This window comes from Sus scrofa, chromosome 18 (assembly GCF_000003025.6).
Source record: "Sus scrofa isolate TJ Tabasco breed Duroc chromosome 18, Sscrofa11.1, whole genome shotgun sequence".
NCBI lineage: Eukaryota > Metazoa > Chordata > Mammalia > Artiodactyla > Suidae > Sus > Sus scrofa.
This window is the reverse complement of record NC_010460.4, coordinates 51,100,937-51,121,766: the sequence shown is the minus strand read 5'-3', so window position 1 is coordinate 51,121,766 and position 20,830 is coordinate 51,100,937.

Here is a 20,830-nt window from a genome sequence, read left to right as displayed (position 1 = left end):
GGGATCTGGTGTTGGTGTTGCCATTGCTGTGGCTGTGGTGTAGGCTGGCAGCTGCAGCTCCAGTTTGACCCCTTGCCTGGAAGCTTCCATATGCTGTAGGTGCAGCCCTAAAAAGAAAAAAAGAAAAAAGAAAAATACACAGAAGTGGTAGCATGTGATTTACACTGTCTGGGAAATCTTCGTGTTCCCAGAATGGCAAGGGCTTCCAGCTGGAGAAGATTCGAAGTGTCTTTGTTGAATCAGTATGTGGCCGCCTGCACGAAGCCTGCTGCCCTGTCTGACCGGGCCTGGCTGCTGTGGTTGATGATGCCACTGCCCAGTGAGGCAGCAGACCCGCCGCCAAGGCCCCCACATGCTCTGTCCCAGCAGCTCCAGGTGTCCCTGAGCACATCGGGGACAGACCTTTCAACACCCAAAGAATAAAGGGGAAAAGCACTTGCTTTGGATTCCTCTGTATTGAAAGAACAGTTTATTTGCAGTGGTAGAGGATTCCAAGCAAGAAATAACGTGGGCGCTTTGGCTCCTTAGCAACAGTTCCTTAGCAACAGTTTCTTGATTTGAACACTTTTTTTTTTTTTTTTTTTTTTTTTTTGGCTGGGTCTGCAGCATGCAGAAGTTTCTGGGCCAGGGATCGAACCCACATCATAGCAGGAACCTGAGCCACAGCAGTGACAACCCTGGATCCTGAACCCACTGAGCCACCAGGGAACTCCACTTTCAACACATTTTATAGACCAATTTCCCCGATCTTTAGAACACCCAGTGGGTGTGGGGAGGGAGGGGTGATTGCTCTTAGTTCTGGAGAGAGACCCAAGGGAGGAGTTTGAGACATCAGAAGTGAGTTGGGGAGGGAAGCGGGGGGGCGCTTTCTTTAAGCCCAGGATGAGTATCATCCACAGCAGGCGTCTCCTAGGCAACCAGTAACCTTGGACTCTGGAAATCCGGGCCTATCTAGGAACAGAGTGAAAGGCAGATGACAGATTCATGACAGATCCCTGTTTTTCATGCACAAATGAATAGGTGAACGGGTCCATGATGGGGTGTGCGGGCTGGCTAGGGAGATGGAAAAAAAATAGAATGTAAATAAAAGCTAAGAGAGCATATTCTCAATGCTGACTGTTTCCATAGGTGTGTCAGAGGAGCGTTAAACTGAGGAAGGTTGTATTTCTAAAGGGTGGTTGACACTGAAGCCCGGGAGGCGGGTGCAGTATTATCCATTTTACCCATAAACCTCCAGTTTATCCATTTTGTGGAAGGTGGTCCTTTAAGGAAAAGAATACAAGCTTATGCATGAAAAATGAGGCGTAGAAGTGGACATTTATTAAAAATGATTTTAGGGAGTTTCCTTTGTGGCTCAGCAGTTAACAAACCCAACTAGGATCCATGACAATTCGGGTTCGATCCCTGGCTTCGCTCAATGGGTTAAGGATCTGGTGTTGCCATGAGCTGTGGTGTAGGTCACAGATGCGGCTCAGATCCTGCATTGCTGTGGCTGTGGGGTAGGCCAGCAGCTGTAGCTCTAATTCGACCCCTAGCCTAGGAACTTCCATATGCCGCAAGTGTGGCCCTGAAAAGCAAAAAAAAAAAAAAAAAAAGATTTTAAAAACACAAATTCAAATTTATAAATTTTGAGAAATTTCACACCAACAAAAAATCTAGAAAAACACACCATCTTTATTAAACAACCTTCTGAGACAGTCCATATATTTTTTCTTATTTTTTTTTTTTGGCAGCATGCTTTTTTTTTTTTTTTTTTTTTTTTGTCTTTTTGCCTTATCTTGAGCTGCTCCCGCGGCTTATGGAGGTTCCCAGGCTAGGGGTCAAATCGGAGCTGTAGCTGCCGGCCTACACCACAGCCACAGCAACTCCCATACTTTTTTTTTTTTTTAAGATTGAATTTTTCTGGAGTTCCCGTCGTGGCGCAGTGGTTAACGAATCCGACTAGGAACCATGAGGTTGCGGGTTCGGTCCCTGCCCTTGCTCAGTGGGTTAACGATCCGGCGTTGCCGTGAGCTGTGGTGTAGGTTGCAGACGCGGCTCGGATCCCGAGTTGCTGTGGCTCTGGCGTAGGCCGGTGGCTACAGCTCCGATTCGACCCCTAGCCTGGGAACCTCCATATGCCGCGGGAGCGGCCCAAGAAATAGCAACAACAACAACAACAAAAAAGAGAAAAAAAAAAAAAAAAAAACAAATCCAGGGTTGCAGGTTCGATCCCTGGCCTTGCTCAGTGGGTTAAGGATCTGGCATTGCCATGAGCTGTGGTGTAGGTCACAGACTCGGCTCAGATCCTGCGTTGCTGTGGCTCTGGCGTAGGCTGGCGGCTACAGCTCCAATTTGACCCCTAGCCTGGGAACCTCCATATGCCACGGGAGCGGCCCTAGAAAAGACAAAAAAATAAATAAAGATTGAATTTTTCTTAGAGCAGTTTTAGGTTTCTGTCAATATTGGAATCACAAAGAGTGTAGCCATTTTATTTTTGTTTTATTTTTTTTAGGGCCGAACCCATGGCATAATGGACGTTCCCAGGCTAGGGGTCGAATTGGAGCTATAGCTGCCTGCCTGCCTGCCTACACCACAGCCATAGCAACGCGGGATCCCAGCCACATCTTCGACCTACATCACAGCTCATGGCAACGCAGTATCCTTAACCCACTGATCAAGGCCAGGGATTGAACCCGAGTCCTCAGGGACACTAGTTGGGTTCATAACCACTGAGCCACAATGGGAACTCCCATATTCCCTGATTTTCATTCCAGCTCCACCCTCGTGGAGGGTAGGAGGGATTTTTTGTCTTTATTTAGCTTTGCTTGGAAGTGTCATGGTGTTGGTGCATGATGGATAATTCTTACCTACAAGGCTAATTTTATTGTAATGAGGGCATAATGAGCAGCAGGTTACCTGGGAGGCTGAAGAGTCCCGCCTTTTCCCACCATTCTTTGTCAGCCTCCAGGACACTTATCACCCAAATTGTGTGGTTTCCTGTCAGTCTGGAGGTTCCTGCCTTTCTCTGCCCATGGACCCCCACTGTTTACAAGATGCATGGTTTCCTGCCACCTGGCCCGTGCCCCCCTTTCTCTGCTCACACCTAGGTATCTAGCTGCTGTGACGTTTGCAGTGTCGAGAACAGGGTCACAGCAGTGAACTGAGCTTACCACCTTTCTGTAATGCGCAGAGACATGAATTTAAGAACAATTGTAATAAAGATTGCAACTTGCCAAGTTGAGAACCATTTCTATTAGCTTTTATTTGTGGAAGTTATTGGCATCCACCACGCACACACAGAGCTGTTTAAATACACTTGGATTAAAGGAATTCTTAAGAACACTAATACTTGCTGCATCAAGAACAGTGTTCGGTCAGTGAATGGATGTTACACCCACCCTGCAGTGCCTGTACCCAAGTGTTTGGGAATGCTTATGTTAAAGATTTTTCTAAGAAACCACTTGCCTGCTGTGTTGAGGTCATGAATGGAAGCAGAACACAGTTTGGGATGCATGCGAAGTATGACAAACACTTGGGATACAGATGTTTCCAAGTACAGTTTTTCTTTTTTTTGCAGCTTGGACCACAGAGTTCTAGCAGTCAATGAGGGTGGCATGCATTTTTCAGAGCACTGGGAGAAGTATTTAAGAACACTTGTAAGAAAAATGTTTCTAAGGACGGCACTAGCTTTCTTTCTTGAGAACAACGTACACGGGTGAGTCAGAGTGGCACCATCTGCAATTCATGTAGAGAAGAGTTTAAAAACATTTGTTTGACCTTTCTAAGAGTGCCGCTTGCTGGCTGCCTGGAGAACACTGTTGTATCAGTGAATGGTATTGGCACTAGTTAAGCAATACATGCATAGAAGTGTTTAGGAAAAACGTGTCATAAAGATGCTTCTTCTTGGCTTGCTGGCATGAAAACAGTCTTATATCCATGAATGGAAATGGCCCCTTATCTACAATGCATTAGAAAATTGTTTATGATCATGGCAGTATGGATGGGTTTTGGGGGCTTTTTGGTTTGTTTGGTTTGTTTGTTTGCTATTTGAGGGCCACACCTGTGGTATATGGAGGTTCCCAGGCTAGGGATCCAATTGGAGCTGTAGCCACTGGTCTACACCACGGCTACAGCAACGTGCCATCCAAGCCATGTCTGCAACCTATACCACAGCTCACGGCAACGCCGGATCCCCAATCCACTGAGCAAGGCAAGGGATGGGACCCGCATCCTCATGGATCCTAGTCGGGTTCACTAATTGCTGAGCCATGAAGGGAACTCCTACAATACAGATGTTTTTTAAAGAAAGCTACTTGCGTGTTGCATTGAGAATGGTGTTACAACAGTGAATAGCAGTGGTACCCGTTTGGCAGTGCATGTAGAAAACTGTAAAAGAGTGCTCGTAACAGTGGACGAGCACAGAAAGCCCAGAAATAAACCCACACAATTATGGTCAATTAATCTATGACAAAGGAAGCAAGAATATGCAATGGAGAAAAAAGACAGCTTCTTCAATAAATGCTGCTGGGGAAACTGGACAGCAACACGCAAAGGAATGAAATTAGAATACTCTCTAACACCCTGCACAAAAATAAACTCAAAATGGATTAAAGACCTAAACATAAGACTGGATACTATAAAACTTAGAGGAAAACATAGGCAGAACACTCTTTGACATAAATCACAGCAATATTTTCCTTCATCCATCACCTAGAGCAATGATAATAAAAGCAAAAATAAACAAATGGGACCTAATTAAACTTAAAAGATTTTGCACAAGAAACCATAAACAAAACAAAAAAGACAACACACAGAATGGGAGAAAATATTTGCAAATGAAGTGACTGACAAGGGATTAATCTCCAAAATCTACCAACAACACATGCAGCTCAATATCAAAAAAACCAAACAACCCAATCAAAAAATGGGCAGAAGATCTAAAGACATTTCTCCATAGAAGACATACAGATGGCCAAAAATGCATGAAAAGATACTCAACATCACTAATTATGAGAGAAATGCAAATCAAAACTACAATGAGGCATCACCTCACAGTAGTCAGAATGGCCATCATCAAAAAATCTACAAACAATAAATGCTGGAGAGGGTGTGGAGAACAGGGAACCCTCCTACACTGTTGGTGAGAATGTAAGCTGGTGTAACCACTATGGAGAATGGTATGGAGGCTCTTGTGATGCAGCAATCCCACTCCTGGGCATATATCCAGAGAAAACCATAATTCAAAAAGATACTTGCATCCTAATGTTCATAGCAGCACTATTTATAATAGCCAAGACTGGGAGTAATGTAAATATCCATTAACAGAAGATTGGATAAAGAAGAAACGGTACATGTATACAATGGAATATTAGCCATAAAAAAGAATGAAATAATACTATTTGCAGCAACACGGATGGACCTAGAAATTATCATACTAAGTAAGTCAGGCAAAGACAAATATCATATGAGTTCACTAATATGTGGAATCTAACAAAAAATGATACAAAAGAACTTACAAAACAAAAATAGTCTCAAAGATTTTGAAACCAAATTCATGGTTACCAAAGGGGAAATATGGAGTGGTATGGATAAATTAGAGGGTTGGGTTGACATATACACACTACTATATATAAAATTGATATGTAACAAGGACCTACTGTATAGCACGGGGTAATCTACTCAATACTGTGTAAGAACCTATATGGGAAAAGAATCCAAAAAGGAATATATAAATAAATAAATAAATAAATATATATATGATTTACTTTGATGTACATCTGAAACTAACACAACTTCTTAAGTCAACTATATGCCAATAAAACCTATTTTTTAAATTTTTTGTTAAGGCCACCCCTGTGGCATATGGAAGTTCCCGGGTTAGGGACTGAATCAGAGCTGCAGCTGAGGCCTACGCCACAGCCAATCAACACTGGATATAAGCTGTATCTGTGACCTACGCTGCAGCTTGCGGCGCCGCTGGATCCTTAACCCACCGAGCGAGGCCAGGGACTGAAGCCACATCCTCATGGAGACTATGTCAGGTCCTCAACCCACTAAGCCGCAGTGGGAGTTCCCAATAAAATTTGTTTTAAATAAATGAAAAAAGGAATACTTGTAATAAGGCTATGTCTGCTAATACCACTTATTTCCTATGTTGAGAACAGTATTATATCATTTAATGGAATTTATACCTATTCTGCGAATCATGCACAATGTTTCATAACTATAATGAATAGATGTTACTGTGCCTGCTATCTGTTGGCTGCAGAGAAAACTGTACTATATGGAGGAATAGAAGAGAATTCTTCTTGAATGGAAGAGGCACCCATCCTGTAACACATGTTGAGAAGTGAAGGAACACAAAGTAGAAGATATTTCTAGAAAGCTACCTGATGCTGCACTGAGAACATTGTTCTATGAAAGAAAGGAACTGTCACCCATTCTGCAATTCATGATTAAGACCAATTGCAACACAAAAGATTTCTAGAACTGTTTGGTTTCTGTGTTTAGAGCACGGTTATGTCACTCAAAGGAGGTTACATCCGCTCTACGAAGCATGTGCAGAAGTGTTTAAAACCCTGTAACAAGACTGTTTCTGAAATGCTGCTGACATTCTGCACTGAGAACAGGGATACAGAAGGGGCACCACTTTGCAACGCATGTAGAGCAGTGTTTAAGAACCTTTGTGATAAAGATGTTTCTAAGAACGCTGCTTGCTGGCCCAGTGGAGAACTGCGTTTCCTCGGTGAATGGAAGTGGCACCATTTCTACAATGCCTGTCAAGAGGTGTTTAAAAATATAAGTAATAAAGATACGTCTGGAGTTCCCCTCGTGGCTCAGCAGTAACGAACCTGACTGGTATCCACGAGGCAGCCGGTTAATTCCCTGGTCTTGATCAGTGGGTTAAGGATTCTCCCTTGCCAGGAGCTGTGGTGTAGGTCTCAGACATGGCTGAGATCGGGCGTTGCTGTGGCTGTGGTCTAGGCTGGCAGCTGTAGCTCTGATTTGACCCCTGGCCTGGGAACTTCCATATGCCATGAGTATGGCTCTAAAAGATCAAAAAAAAAAAAAAGTGTCTAAAAAGAATGCTTGGCAGGTGACTTGAGAGCAATGTTATATGGGGATCTGAATTTACGCCCATTCATTAAAGCATGGACAGAACTGTTTAAGAAGAATTTTATAAAGATTGTTCCGAGACCAGCACTTGCCTTCTGCACTGACAGCAGGTGTTGTGCCGTGGAGGAGTGTTACACACATGCTGCCGTGTACGCAGAGAAACACGGGTTCGTTAAAATCCTTCCTGAGATCTGTTAAAGGGGCCTGCTTGTCCAAAGCACACTGAATCCTGTTATGGTCTTAATTTCCTCTCCAAGTGCATGTCTGGTCAACAACTGCATCGGGTTATAATTTAATCCTTGTAGAATTAGCGGGTAAAACAGTAAAAACACTGTTTTCTTTGTTTACAAGTGAATGGGAGTGGCACCCATCTGCAAAGCATTTGGAGAAGTGTTTAAAGACACTTGTTATAAGGACGTTTCTGAGAACACTACGTACTTGCTGCCTTTGGAATAGTGTTATATCATTGACTGGGAGTTCACCTGTAATTCACATAGCGCCGTGTTTGAGAAAACTTGAAATATAGATGTTTCTAAGAATGTTACTTAATGCTGCAATGAGAAACGTGACAGTCGTTTAGCGGAAGTTATACTCATTCTGCAAAGAATGTGTAGACATGATTAAGAACACGTGTGAAAGGAATTGCCATTGTGACTCAGTGGGTTGAGAACCCAACAAGTATCCATGAGGATGTGGGTTCGATCACTGGCCTTGCTCAGTTGGGGTAAGGATCCAGCATTGCCAAGAGCTGCAGTGTAGGTCAGAGATCGAGGCTCAGGTCTGGCATTGCCGTGGCTGTGGTGCAGGCTGGCAGCTGCAGCTCTGATTCAGCCCCTGACCCGAAACTTCCCTATGCTGTGGGAGCGGCTCTAAAAACACACAAAAAAGTGCTTGTTTCGACACAGACGATTAGCATGGTCCCTGCGCGAGGATGACACACAGATTTATGAAGTGTTCCATATTTTGGGGGGGTTAATAGATGCAAACTATTGCCTTTGGAGTGGATAAGCAGTGAGATCCTGCTGTTTAGCACTGGGAACTGCATCTAGTCACATATGATGGAGCATGATCATGTGAGAAAAAGAATGTATACATGTATGTGTGAATGGGTCACCTTGCTGTACAGTAGAAAATTGACAGAACACTGTAAACCAGCTATAATGGAAAAAATAAACATCATTATAAATTTAAAAAAAACAAGCGTGATAAAAATGCTTCTAAGAATGCTACTGACTTCCTGCACGGTTCATGGTGTTCTATTAGTGAATGGAAGAGGCATGCATTATGCAGCACGTGTAGACATGTGTTTAAGAGCAATTTAATAAAGATGCTTCTACGACCACTGCTTGCAGGCTCCATTAAGAACAGTGCTCCACCAGCGGCCGGGAGTTCTTCCCGTCTGCAGTGCGCATGCGAAGGTGTTTAAGAGCATCTGTGATAAAGATGCTCCTTGGAAAGTTACTCGCTTTCTGTGTCAAGGACCACGTTCTGTAGAGGGACGTCATACCCACTCTGTCACGCAGGTAAGGAAATGTTAAAAAAAAAAAAATACCCACTGGGAGTAAAGACATTTCTAAGAAGGCTAGGAGCTTGCTGTGTGAAGAGCGTTGTTTGGATGCTATGCCCATCGTGGACGGAAAGGAAAGTGTACGACAAAAAAAGCTACGAATTAAGCCTAATTCAGGGACCTCTCTGAGGACTTTAGCCCAGGAGACAGGCTCTCGGATCGCTCTGAGGAACTGCTCCGAAGAGGTCAGGGAGGAGCCAGGAACCGAGACCACGGGTACAGCGTCGAGTCCATTTCACCTGCGTTCACTAACCAAGGTCATTTTAAGACTTCCTCGTCCTCCGTGTTGCCTAAACAATAACAGGTTTGCCCGAGTTGCTTTCCAGAACCTTGGAGGCAGCTCTGCCGAGTTCCAGCTGAGCTGGTTCAGACGGCACAGGGCGCCCACAAGCGTCCACTTGGTGACCCTCCAACGTCAGAGGGCTGCACATTCCACCCTCAGATGGTGCGAAGCACCCCCGTTTGGATCAAGCAGGGGCCTGTAGTCTAGTGATGCCTATGCAGAAGGACTATCGCCCTTTCCCCAGGCTCCCCACGCCTCGGACCACCCTGTTTCTTTGTTTTGTTATCCCAGACATACCCCAAGATCCTTGCCTTCAGAGGGGCAGATCTGAAACTTTGTTCTCCCATCTCCTCCCCTGGCTGCCTTGCAAGTAAACCCTCTCTTCGCTGCTGACCTCAGCATCTCAGTGTTTGCCTTGCTGTGCGCTGGGCGAAATAAATCTACTTTGTAACATACGTGACTTTTTGGCTGGGAAAGAAACATGCAGTTGAAGATCCAAAGATGACTGCTAATCACAAAGAATAGATACCTCGAGTTAATGATTTGATGGCTTTTCGTTTGCGGGTCATAGAAATGTTCTCCTAGATGCCCATCTTACCTGTCTAGGGGCCAGTCTATCCAAAGGGAAAACGCTCCCAGTTCTTCCTCATCCTGAAATCGCCTCCAGGCGCAATGTCAGTGGGTGACCACGGTGGCTGACGGCTGGTCTCTAGAACTGGAACTGCCGGTCATATTCCTTTCTTTTTTTTCTTTTTAGGGCCGCACCTGCAGCATAGGGAAATTCCCAGGCTAGGGGTTGGCCTCCACCACGGCCACGGCAACGTGGAATCCAAGCTGCACCTGCGACCTAAACCACAGCCCATGGCAACACTGGATCCTGGACCCACTGAGCGAGGCCAGGGATGGAACCCGCATCGTCAGGGATACTTGTCAGGTTTGCAACTCGCTGACACAGTGGGAACTCCTGATATTCTTTTCTTTACACTATTCTCTGTGGCATGCACAGAAGCATTTAAGAACACTTGTGATAAACATGTTTCTAACGATTTGCTTGCGGCATGGAGAACAGTGTTCTACCAGTGAATAAAAGTGGCCCCAACTGTGCAGTGCAGGTGGAGAAGTGTTTAAGGACACCTGAAATAAAGATGTTTCTAAAATGCTACTTGCTTGCTGTACGGAGAACAATGTTATCTCTGCGAATGGAAGGGGCGCCACATTCTGTAACGAATGGAAACAAATGTTTAGGATCACTAGTTATAACGCTGGAGAGGGTGTGGACAAAAGGGAACCCTCCCACACTGTGGGTGGAAATGTAAATTGGTGCAGCCGCTATGGAGAACAGTACCAATGTTTCGAAAAGAACTAAGAGTAGGGTTAACATATGATCCAGTGATCCCACTCCTGGGCATATATCCAGAGAAAACTCTGATATTTGAAAAGACGCATGTACCCCAGTGTTCATCACAGAGCTATTTACAATAGCCAAGACATGGAAACAACCTAAATGTCCATCGATGAGAAATGGATAAAGCAGATGTGGTACATATATACAATGGAATACTACTCAGCCATACAAAAGAATTAAATAACACCCTTTTGCAGCAACATGGATGGACCTAGAGCTTATACTAAGTGAAGTCAGTCAAAGACAAATACTGTATGATATCACTTCTATGTGGAATCTAAAAGGTAATACAAATGAATTTATTTACAAAACAGACAGACCCACAGACATGGAAAACAAACTATGGCATCGAAGGGGAAGGGGAAGGAGGTAGTTCCCTGGTGATGCAGCAGGTTTAGGATCCAGCGTTGTCACTGCTGCAGCTTGGGTCACGGCAGTGGGGAGGGTTTGATCCCTGACCTGGAAACTTTTATATGCCACGGAAGTAGCCAAAAAAAGGGAGGAGGGGGAGATAAATTAGGACATTGGGAGTAACAGATACACACTACTGTATGTAAAATAGATAACAAGAATTTATGCATAGTACCGGAAACTATAGTCAATATCTTATAATAACCTATAATGGAAAAGAATCTGAAAAAGAATATATAAAAGAATATATATCTGAATCATTTTGCTGTACACCTGAAATGAACACAATATTGTAAATAAACTATCATTCCATAAAAGTAATTTTTTAAAAATCCCTAAAGATCTTTTTAGAACTCTTTGAACCTGCTGCATTGAGAATAGTTTCACATCAGGGAGTGGAAATTATACCTGTTTTGTTATGCATGTACTTTTATGTTTGAGAAGACTTGTAATAAACATTTTCTAAGAATGCACCTTCCTTGCTTCACTGAGTGCAGTGTTATCTGCTTCGCCCCCTCTAACCATGTACAGAAGTGTTTAAGTACACCTGTAGCAAAGAGACTTCCATTTTAGACACGTTATTCAGAACTGATGTCCTCCAGTCTTCTTTATCATACGTCACTTTTAAAGCAAACGAATCAATTGCCTGGAATAGTTATACCTGAAGAAAAACAAAGTTGGTATTGAGAAAACTTAATTTTACTCCCTATGAATTTGAGGAATAATACATATCAGTACTACTTTAAATTATTAAGCTAAAAAAATATTTTTCTCCTGCGCAAAATAAATATGCACTGAAAAAAATGAACTATTCTTGAGCCACCTCTCTCCTTAGAGTTTTTGGGGAGTCAGTGGTTAAGAACTTAAACATCTGGTTTCGTACATCTGACACCTGTCTGTGATTATCCCTTTGGCAGGCTGTCAACACTCCAGGTAAGCCTGGGTTGAACAGCTATGCCCTGGGAGTAAGCTGTTTTTAAGGAAAAACTATAATTACATTCATTTATAACATGGGCAACCATTTAACAAAAGCATGACTTGGAGCCTACTAAAAGGCTTATTTTTCCATAGCAAATGATGAGAGAAAGATTAGCTAAATTAAAGAAAACTGCAACCATTGCTATTTATTGCTCACCCCTGGGTAGGCATAGCAACAAAGAGAAGACAATGGATTCATGTGAGAGAGGGTTCAAGGGCGGAGGTGAAGCTTGAGTGGAGATTACCTGTTACTCAGATCTTCTGTTAGCCCTGAAATCCTATGTTTCTGGGGAATGGAAGGATGGACCCGAATCGACAAAATGCACAGTAAAGGATGTCCAACGTGAGCAGTAATCAGACAGGTGTGTGTTGTGTCACGCATCAAACACCAGTTGACCTGGCTGGTCTCCAAGCTCCTTCCAAACCTAAGAGTCTATAAATAGATGCACAGCCTCGCCCTTGATGGTTTTGCCTCTTTTTTTTTTTTTTTCTTTTTTTGTCTTTTTGCCACTTCTAAGGCCGCTCCCGCAGCATATAGAGGTTCCCAGGCTAGGGGTCGAATCGGAGCTGTAGCCACCAGCCTACACCAGAGCCACAGCAACACAGGATCCGAGCCTCGTCTGCAACCTACACCACAGCTCACGGCAACGCCAGATCCTTAACCCACTGAGCAAGGCCAGGGATCGAACCCGCCACCTCATGGTTCCTAGTCAGATTTGTTAACCACTGCGCCACAACAGGAATTCCGGTTTTGCCTCTTAGTCTGGGAACTTCCATATGCTGCAGTTCCGCCCTCACTATCTGAACACGCTCAGCAGTACATAAAGTTTTGTTCATGGAAACATATTTTACATACAGTGTGTACTCAAGATGTACAACATGCAGTGCTGATACATTTGTATACCGTTTTAAAGTCGCCACTGTAGCAATAATTAGCACCTCTGTCATGTAATTTTTCAGGGTCAAAGTGATGCTTGAAATGATGATGCTCTAGTCTCTTAGAAACTCTGATGATTACAGGCAGGGAAGTGGTCCAAGATGGACATAGGAAGATCCTGACTCACCTCCTCCCACGGACACACCAAATCCAATGCACATCTACACATGGAACGATTCCTTCAGAAAAAAATATCTGAAAACCGGCTGCACAGCTCCTACTCATTGAACGGGAAAAGGGGCATACTGAGGCAGGAAAGAGCGGCTGAGACGCAGTCTCACCATAAACCCTGCTCCTGGCATGAGGACCCGCAATCTGGAGGAAACCCACAGACCTGGGGCTTCCTCCTGAGGAGCAAAGGATTTGTACCCCACATCAGGCATCCCAACTCTTAAGACCTGCACCTGAGAGATGAGCCCTCCAAACAGCTGGCTTTGAAAACCAATGGGTTGGAGAAACCCCAAATCTAAAAGCTGGGGTAGAATGGCCCCCAAACAATCATACTAGATGTACCCCAAAGTGTAAACAAGTTGTCTAAATAAATCTACACAGGGAGTTCCCTGATGGCCTAGTGAGTTAAAGATCTGGTGTTGTCACTACTATGGCTCAGGTCACTCTGTGGTGCAAGTTCAATCCCCAGCCTGGAAATTCCGCCTGCCAAGGGTGTGGCAAAAAAAAAAAAAAAAATCTAAGCACTCCTAGGAACGGATGTTACAAGTTAAATCTTGCCAAGAGGAGTTCCTGTTGTGGCTCAGCAGAAACAAACCTGACTAGCATCCATGAAGATGCAGGTTCAATCCCTGGTCTCACTCAGTGGGTTAAGGATCTGGCATTTCCATGACCTGTGGTATAGGTCCCAGATTTGGTTTGGATCTGACGTTGCTGTGCCTGTGGTATAGGCCAGCAGCTATAGCTCTGATTCGACCCCTAGCTTGGGAATCTCCATATGAAGTGGGTGCAGCCCTAAAAAGACAAAAAAAAAAAAAAAAAAAAAAATCTTACCAAGAAACAAAAGTGCCATGCTAGGCCTTCAAAAAAATACACTAAAATGTGACTATGACCCTGAAGCTTGGGGAGAGGAACAATTGTTTTTCAAGGATAACTGCCTTAAAAGACAAGAGAAATAAAGAACTTCAACTTAAAAAAAAAAAGAAAAGAAAAGAAAATGGGGCTAGCATCTCTGAGATCCAAAGGGCTGTAGTGAAATGAGACCTGTGTGCAGGCTCAGGCATCCCAGGGCCCAGCACAGAAGTGGCATTTTGAAAAGCATCCAGACTAGGGAGTTCCTATTGTGGCTCAGTGGGTTATAAACCTGACTAGTTCCATGAGGATGAGAGTTCGATCCCTGGCTTCGTTCAGTAGGTTAAGCATCTGTCGTTTTTTTCCGTGAGCTGTGCTGTAGGTTGCAGATGTGGCTCAGATCCTGCGTGGCTGTGGATGTGGTGTAGGCCGGCAGCTGCAGCTCTGATTCGACCCCTAGCCTGGAAACTTCCATATGCTGCAGGTGCGGCCCTAAAAAAAAAAGAAAAAGAAAAAAGAAAGCATCCAAACAATATACATGAAAGAGATCCATTTGCTAATCTTTTTTTTTTTCAAGTTTTGAGACATGACTGACATACATCACTGTGTGAGTCTAAGGTGCACAGCACAATGGTTTGACCTGTACTGTGAAATGATGACCCCAATAGATTTAATTATTTCATCATCTCTCGTATAGACGATGAAAAGAAATTTTCTCTTGTGATGCGAACTCTTAGGACCTGCTCTCTCAACAGCTTTCTGGTAAATGACACAGCAGCCTAACTGTGGTATATTACAGCACATGGTATATCACCTCCCTAGTTCGATTTCCCTCATTACTGGAAGTTTGTACTTTTTGATCATCTTCCTCCAATTGCCCCTCCCCCTTCCCCACCCTGGAAACCACAGCTCTGATTTCTTTTTCCGTGAGTTTAGTGGTTTGGTTTTAGAGCCACATAAAAGTGAGTCATACCGTATTGGCTTCTCTGTCTTATTTCACTTAGTATAATGCCTTCCATGGTCCATCCATATTGTCACAAATGGTAGGATTTTCCTTTCTTTTTTTTTTCTTCTTTTTTTTTTTTTTTTTTTTTTTGGCTGCAGCCAGGGCATATGGAAGGTTCCGGACCTGGGATCAAATCCAGGCCAGAGCTGAGACCTACACCACAGCTGCAGCAATGCTGGATCCTTAACGCACCGCACCAGGCTGGGGATCAAACAGGTGCCTCCACAGAGACAAGCCAGATCATTAACCCACTGTGACACAACAGGAATTCCAGGGTTTCCTTTTTTAATGGCTGAATTGCGACACAACAGGAATTCCAGGGTTTCCTTTTTTAACGGCTGAATAATATTCCATTGTGAATGAATATGCACGCGCACGTGCGCGCGCACACACACACACACACACATAAAATCACCTTTTCTTTTTCCATTCATCACTGATGGACACTAAAAATGTTCTCATACCTTAGCTGTTATAAATACTGCCGCTATGAACATGGGAGTACAGACACATTTTCAAGTTAGTGTTTTGTTTCCTTTGGATATGTTCCCAGAAGTGAAATTGCTGGATCATACAATAGGTCTATTCTTAATTTTTTGAGAGTCTTCCATACTGCTTTTCACAGTTGCTGTACCAATATCCACTCCTACTAAGAGAGCACATGGGCTCCCTTTTCTCCGCTCCTCTCCAGCATTTGTTATTTCTTGTCTTTTTGATAATAGACCTCCTAAGGGGTTTGAGGAGATAGTTCATTGTGGTTTTAAATTGTATTTCTCTAATGACCAGTGATTTGAGCATCGTTTTATGTACCTCTTGGCCATTTACATACTTTCTTTGGGAAAGTGTCTATTCTGGCCTTTTGCCCATTTTTATTTTTTATTTTTTTGCCTTTTTAGTGCCATACCCACAGCACATGGAGGTTCCCAGGATAAAGGTCCAGTCGGAGCTACAGCTGCTGGCCTGCACCACAGCCACAGCAACACCAGATCTGAGCCATGTCTGCGACCTACACCACAGCTTGTGGTCACGCCAGATCCATGACCCACTGAGCGAGGGCAGGGATCAAACCTGCAGCCTCATGGTTCCTAGTTGGATTTGTTTCCATTGCACCACTATGGGAACTCCCTTTTTGCCCATTTTTAAATCAGTTTTTTTTTTCCATTTTTATTTTTGTTATTGAGTTCTGTGAGTTCTTTACACATTTTGGTTATTAACCCCTTATCAGGTATATTGTTTGCAAATATTTTCCCCCATTCAGGAAGTTGTCTTCACTTTGTGGATGGCTTCTTTTTCTGTGAGGAAGATTTATAGTTTGATGTAGTTTCACTTTATTTTTGTTGTTTTTGTTTAGGCTTTAGGTGTGATTTCCAAACATCGTAACCAAAACCCGGGTCAAGGAGTTTGTTTATGTTTTCTTCCAGGATTTTCATGACTTTAAGACTTACATAAGTCCTTTCAAGTTAATTTTTGTGAATGGTTTAAGTTTGGGGTCAAGTTTCATTCTTTTACATGCACATATCCCATATTCCCAATACCGCTTATTGAAAAGTCTCTTCTCCATTGCATATTCTTGGTTCCCTATCAGATATTAGTTCAGTGTATCGTTCAGTTTATTTCTGGGCTCTCAGTTATATTTCATCAGACTATTAATCTGTTTTTTATGCCAGTACCATACTGTTTTGATGACTATAGCTTTATAATATAGCTTGACATCAGGAAATGTGATGCTTCCTGCATTGTTCTTTCTCAAGATTTATTTGGCTGAGTTTTTTTGGTTCCATACAAATTTAGGACAGTTTTTCTATTTCTGCAAAACAAAAGTCATTAGACTCTTGATAGGGATTGCATTGACTCTATAGATGGCTTTTAGTAGTACTGACATATTAATAAATATTAACTTTTCTAATCCATGACAACTTTCCATTTATTTGTGTCTTCACTTGCTAATCTCAGAAGTGTCCACTGGAGGGGCTGGGGCCTGTTGGGAGACTCTCCAGGGATGGGGGCCATTTTCCTGCTCTCCCTCTACCTTGCTACATACAGCCTGCAGGTGGTGGGCACCAATTTTGTTCTCAGTAGGTGCCATCTTTGTGCTCTCCTTCTGTCTTGCTAAAACTCTATCTTCCTAAAACCAATCCTGCTAAAACTACAGCACTGTGGCTGTGGTGTAGGTCAGCAGCTGAGGCTTTGATTGGACCCCTAGCCTGGGAACCTCCATACACTGTGAGTGTGGCCCTAAAAAGCAAAAAAAGGCTCAAAACTTCTGTAACCTGGGGAAGGAAACAGACCTCAAGATTCCGCAAACCCAGAGAATTCAAAATAAGGTAAACCACAAAAGATCCACACCAAGACATATTATGCTTAAAATGTCAAATTTTAAAGATAGAGGATCTTAAAAGCAGATAGAGAAAAAAAATTTTTTTTATCTATACAAAGGAACCACCATAAGGCTATCACTAGATTTTTCATTAGAATCTTTGCAGACCAGAGGGAGTGGCATAATATACTCAAAGTGCTGAAAGCTAAAAATTTCCAACCAAGAATATTCTACACAGCAAAGTTATCATTCAAAATTGAAGAAGAGATAATCTTTCAGATTAGCAAAAGCAAAAGGAGTTCGTCACCACAAAACTGGCCTTAGAAGGAATGTTAAAGGTACATCTTTATGCTGAAAAGTTGGGGAGCTAATTAGTAACAAAAAAAAGAAAAAAGAAAAAAGAAAGAATAAATCTCATTGGCAAAAGTAAACATATAGTAAAGGTGGTAGATTAATCACGTGTAAAACTAGTGTTAAGGAGTTCCCATTGTGGCTCAGCAGTTAACTAATCTGACTAGTGTCCATGAGGACGTGGGTTCGATCCCTGGCCTTGCTCAGTGGATAAGGATCCAGTGTTGCCATAAGCTGTGCTGTAGGTTGCAGATGTGGCTCAGGTCCTGCATTGCTGTGGCTGTGGCATAGGCTGGCAGCTCTTATTAGACCCCTGGCCTGGGAACCTCCATATGCTGTGGGTATGGCCCTAAAAAGCAAAAACAAACAAGCAAACAAAAACTAGTATTAAGGTTAAAAGAAAAAAATCAGGAGTTCCCACCATGGTGCAATGGAATCAGGGGTATCTTGGGAGCACTTGGACATGGGTTCATTCCCCAGCCTGGCACAGTGGGTTAAGGATCTGGCATTGCCACAGCTTCAGCTTAGGTCACAGCTGCATCTCAGATCTGATCCTTGGCCCAGAAACTCCATGTGCTTCAGGGCAGCCAAAAAAAAAAAAAAAATCAGTGGAAATAATTGTAGCTACAATAATTAATTAAGGGATGCACAAGATAAAAAGACAAAGTGTAACATCAAAATTACTCCCATGGGGGGAGTAAAAATGGCAAGTTTTAGAATCTGTTGGAGTTTAAGTTGTTACCAACTTAAAATATATTGCTATGAATATATGTTGTTATATGTAAGGGTCAGGGTAACCACAATGCAAAAACAAATAGTAGATACACAAAAGATAAGGAGGAAGGAATCTAAGCATGCCACTACAGAAAGTCATCACACTACATAGGAAAAGAGAGCAAGAAAAAATGAAAGGAGACACTACAGAAGAGCCTGAAAACAAGTAACAAAATAACAAGTTGATATGCAAGTGGATTAAGTCCATCAATCAAAAGACAGAGAGTGGCTGAATAGATTAAAAAAAAAAAGAAGATCTATATGTAGGATGCCCATAAGACATTCACCTCAGATGTAAAGACACATACAGACCAAAAGTGAAAGGATGAAAAACGATGTTTCATGCAAACGGAAACCAAAAGAAAGCTGGGGGGGAGGTATCTATTCTTATATCAAACAAAAGACACGTTAAAACAAAGACTGTAAGAAGAAACAAAGAAGGTCATTACATAATAACAAAAGAGTCAATCCAACAAAAAGATATAACATTTTTAAATATTTATGCACCCAATGGGGGCATTTTTGTTTTTTTATTTTTTTGATTTTGTAGGGCCACATCTGTGGTATATGGAGGTTCCCAGTCCTAGAAGTCTAATCAGAGCTGTAGCTGCCACCCTATACCGCAGCCACAGCAATGCCAAATCTGAGCCGCATCTGTGACCTACACCACTGCTCATGGCAACGCCAGATCCTTAACCCACTGAGTGAGGCCAGGGATCAAACCCACAACCTCATAGTTACTAGTCGGATTCATTTCCCCTGAGTCACTACAGGAACTCCAGGGGACATTATAATTTTAAAGCTGATGTTACCAGACCTAAAGGGAGAAATAGATATAGCAATACAATAATACAAGGGGACCTTAATACCCCATTTATACCAACGGATAGACAGAAAATCCATAAGAAAACACCAACATTAAAATGACATAAGCAAACGGGCTTAATAAATATAGAAAAAATATATGAAAATTCCATCCAAAAGCAGTGGCTTGTTCTTCTCAAGTACACATGCAACATTCTCCAGGACAGATCATATCTAGGCCACAAAACCGGTCTTAATAAGTTTAGGAAGATTGAAATCACATCGAGATTTGGAGTTCCCTTCGTGGCACAGCGGAAATAAATCTGACTAGGAACCATGAGATTGTGGGTTTGATCCCTGGCCTCGCTCAGTGGGTTAAGGATCTGGCATTGCTCCAATTGGACCCCTAGCCTGGGAACCTCCCTATGCCATGGGTGCAGCCCTAAAAAGCAGAAAGTAAAATAAATAAATCATACCAAGATTCATTTAGGACCACAATGATATGGAACTAGAAGTGGTTTTTTTTTTCATTTTTTCAAGTTTTATTGAGGATAGTAGAAGTACAATGCTGTGATATTTTCTGCTGTACAACAAAGTGACTCAGTTATACATATACACACATGCATTCTTTTTCCCTTATGGATTATCGTGGAATACTGGGGAGAGTTCTCTGTGATATACAGCAGGTCCCCATTGGCCAGTCACTCCATATATTGCAGTGTGCATATGCCAATCCCAAACCCCCAGTCCATCCCTCTCTGCTACCTGTCCCCTTTGGTAACCAAAAGTTTGTTTTCAAAGTCTATGAGTCTGTGTCTGATCTACAAAGAAGTTCATTTGTATTCTTTTTTTTTTTTAAGATGCCACATATAAGTGATAACATATGACGTTTGTCTTTCACTAGCTTCATTTAGTATAATAGTCTCTAGGTCCATCCATATTGCTGCAAATGGTATTATTTCATTATTTTTTATGATTGAGTAGTATTCCATCGTGTATATGGACTACATCTTCTTAATCCATTCATCTGTTAAGGGACATTTAGGTTGTTTCCATGTCTTGGTTATTGTGGACAGTGCTGCTGTGAACATGCATGTATCTTTTTGAATCACAGTTTCTTCTGGATATATGCCCAGGAAGGGGATTGCTGGATAATAGGGTAGTTTTATATTTAATTTTCTGAGGAACCACCACACTGTTTTCTTTAGTAGTTGCACTAATTTACATTCCCACCAATGTAATAGGGTATAAGAGGGTTCCTTTTCTCCACACCCTCTCTAGAATTTGTTATTTGTAGACTTATTAATGATAGCCATTCCGACCAGCATGAGGTGGTACCTCACTGTAGCTATGATTTGCATTTCTCTAATAATTAGTGATGTTGAGCATCTTTTCGTGTGCCTGCTAGCCACTTGTATTTCTTCTTTGGAGAAATGCCTCTTTAGCTCTTCTGCCCATTTTTCAGTTGGGTTGTTTGGGTGTTGGTGGTGGTGGTGGTGAGTTGTATAAGTTGTTTGTATATTTTGGAGATTAAGCACTTGTCAGTTGCATCATTTGCAACTATTTTCTCCCGTTCCATAGGTTGTCGATACAAGTGTTTTTAGACAGTTCACTATACAGACTACAGAATGGAGATTATGTGCATTCACTGAAATCACTATTCTGAATGCTGCTTGTAAGTTGTAATAAATATGTTTGTTTGTAAGAACAAAAGTATTCTGAAACACCACAACATGCATTTTAAAAATCAGAGATCAATTCCATTCACTGAAATAACATGGTGTGACCTAAACTTGCAAGCTGTGTTCTTAGATTACAAATGATTTAAACACTTCACTACAGGCATTAGAAGGGTGATCACCTCTGCAATAGCACTGTC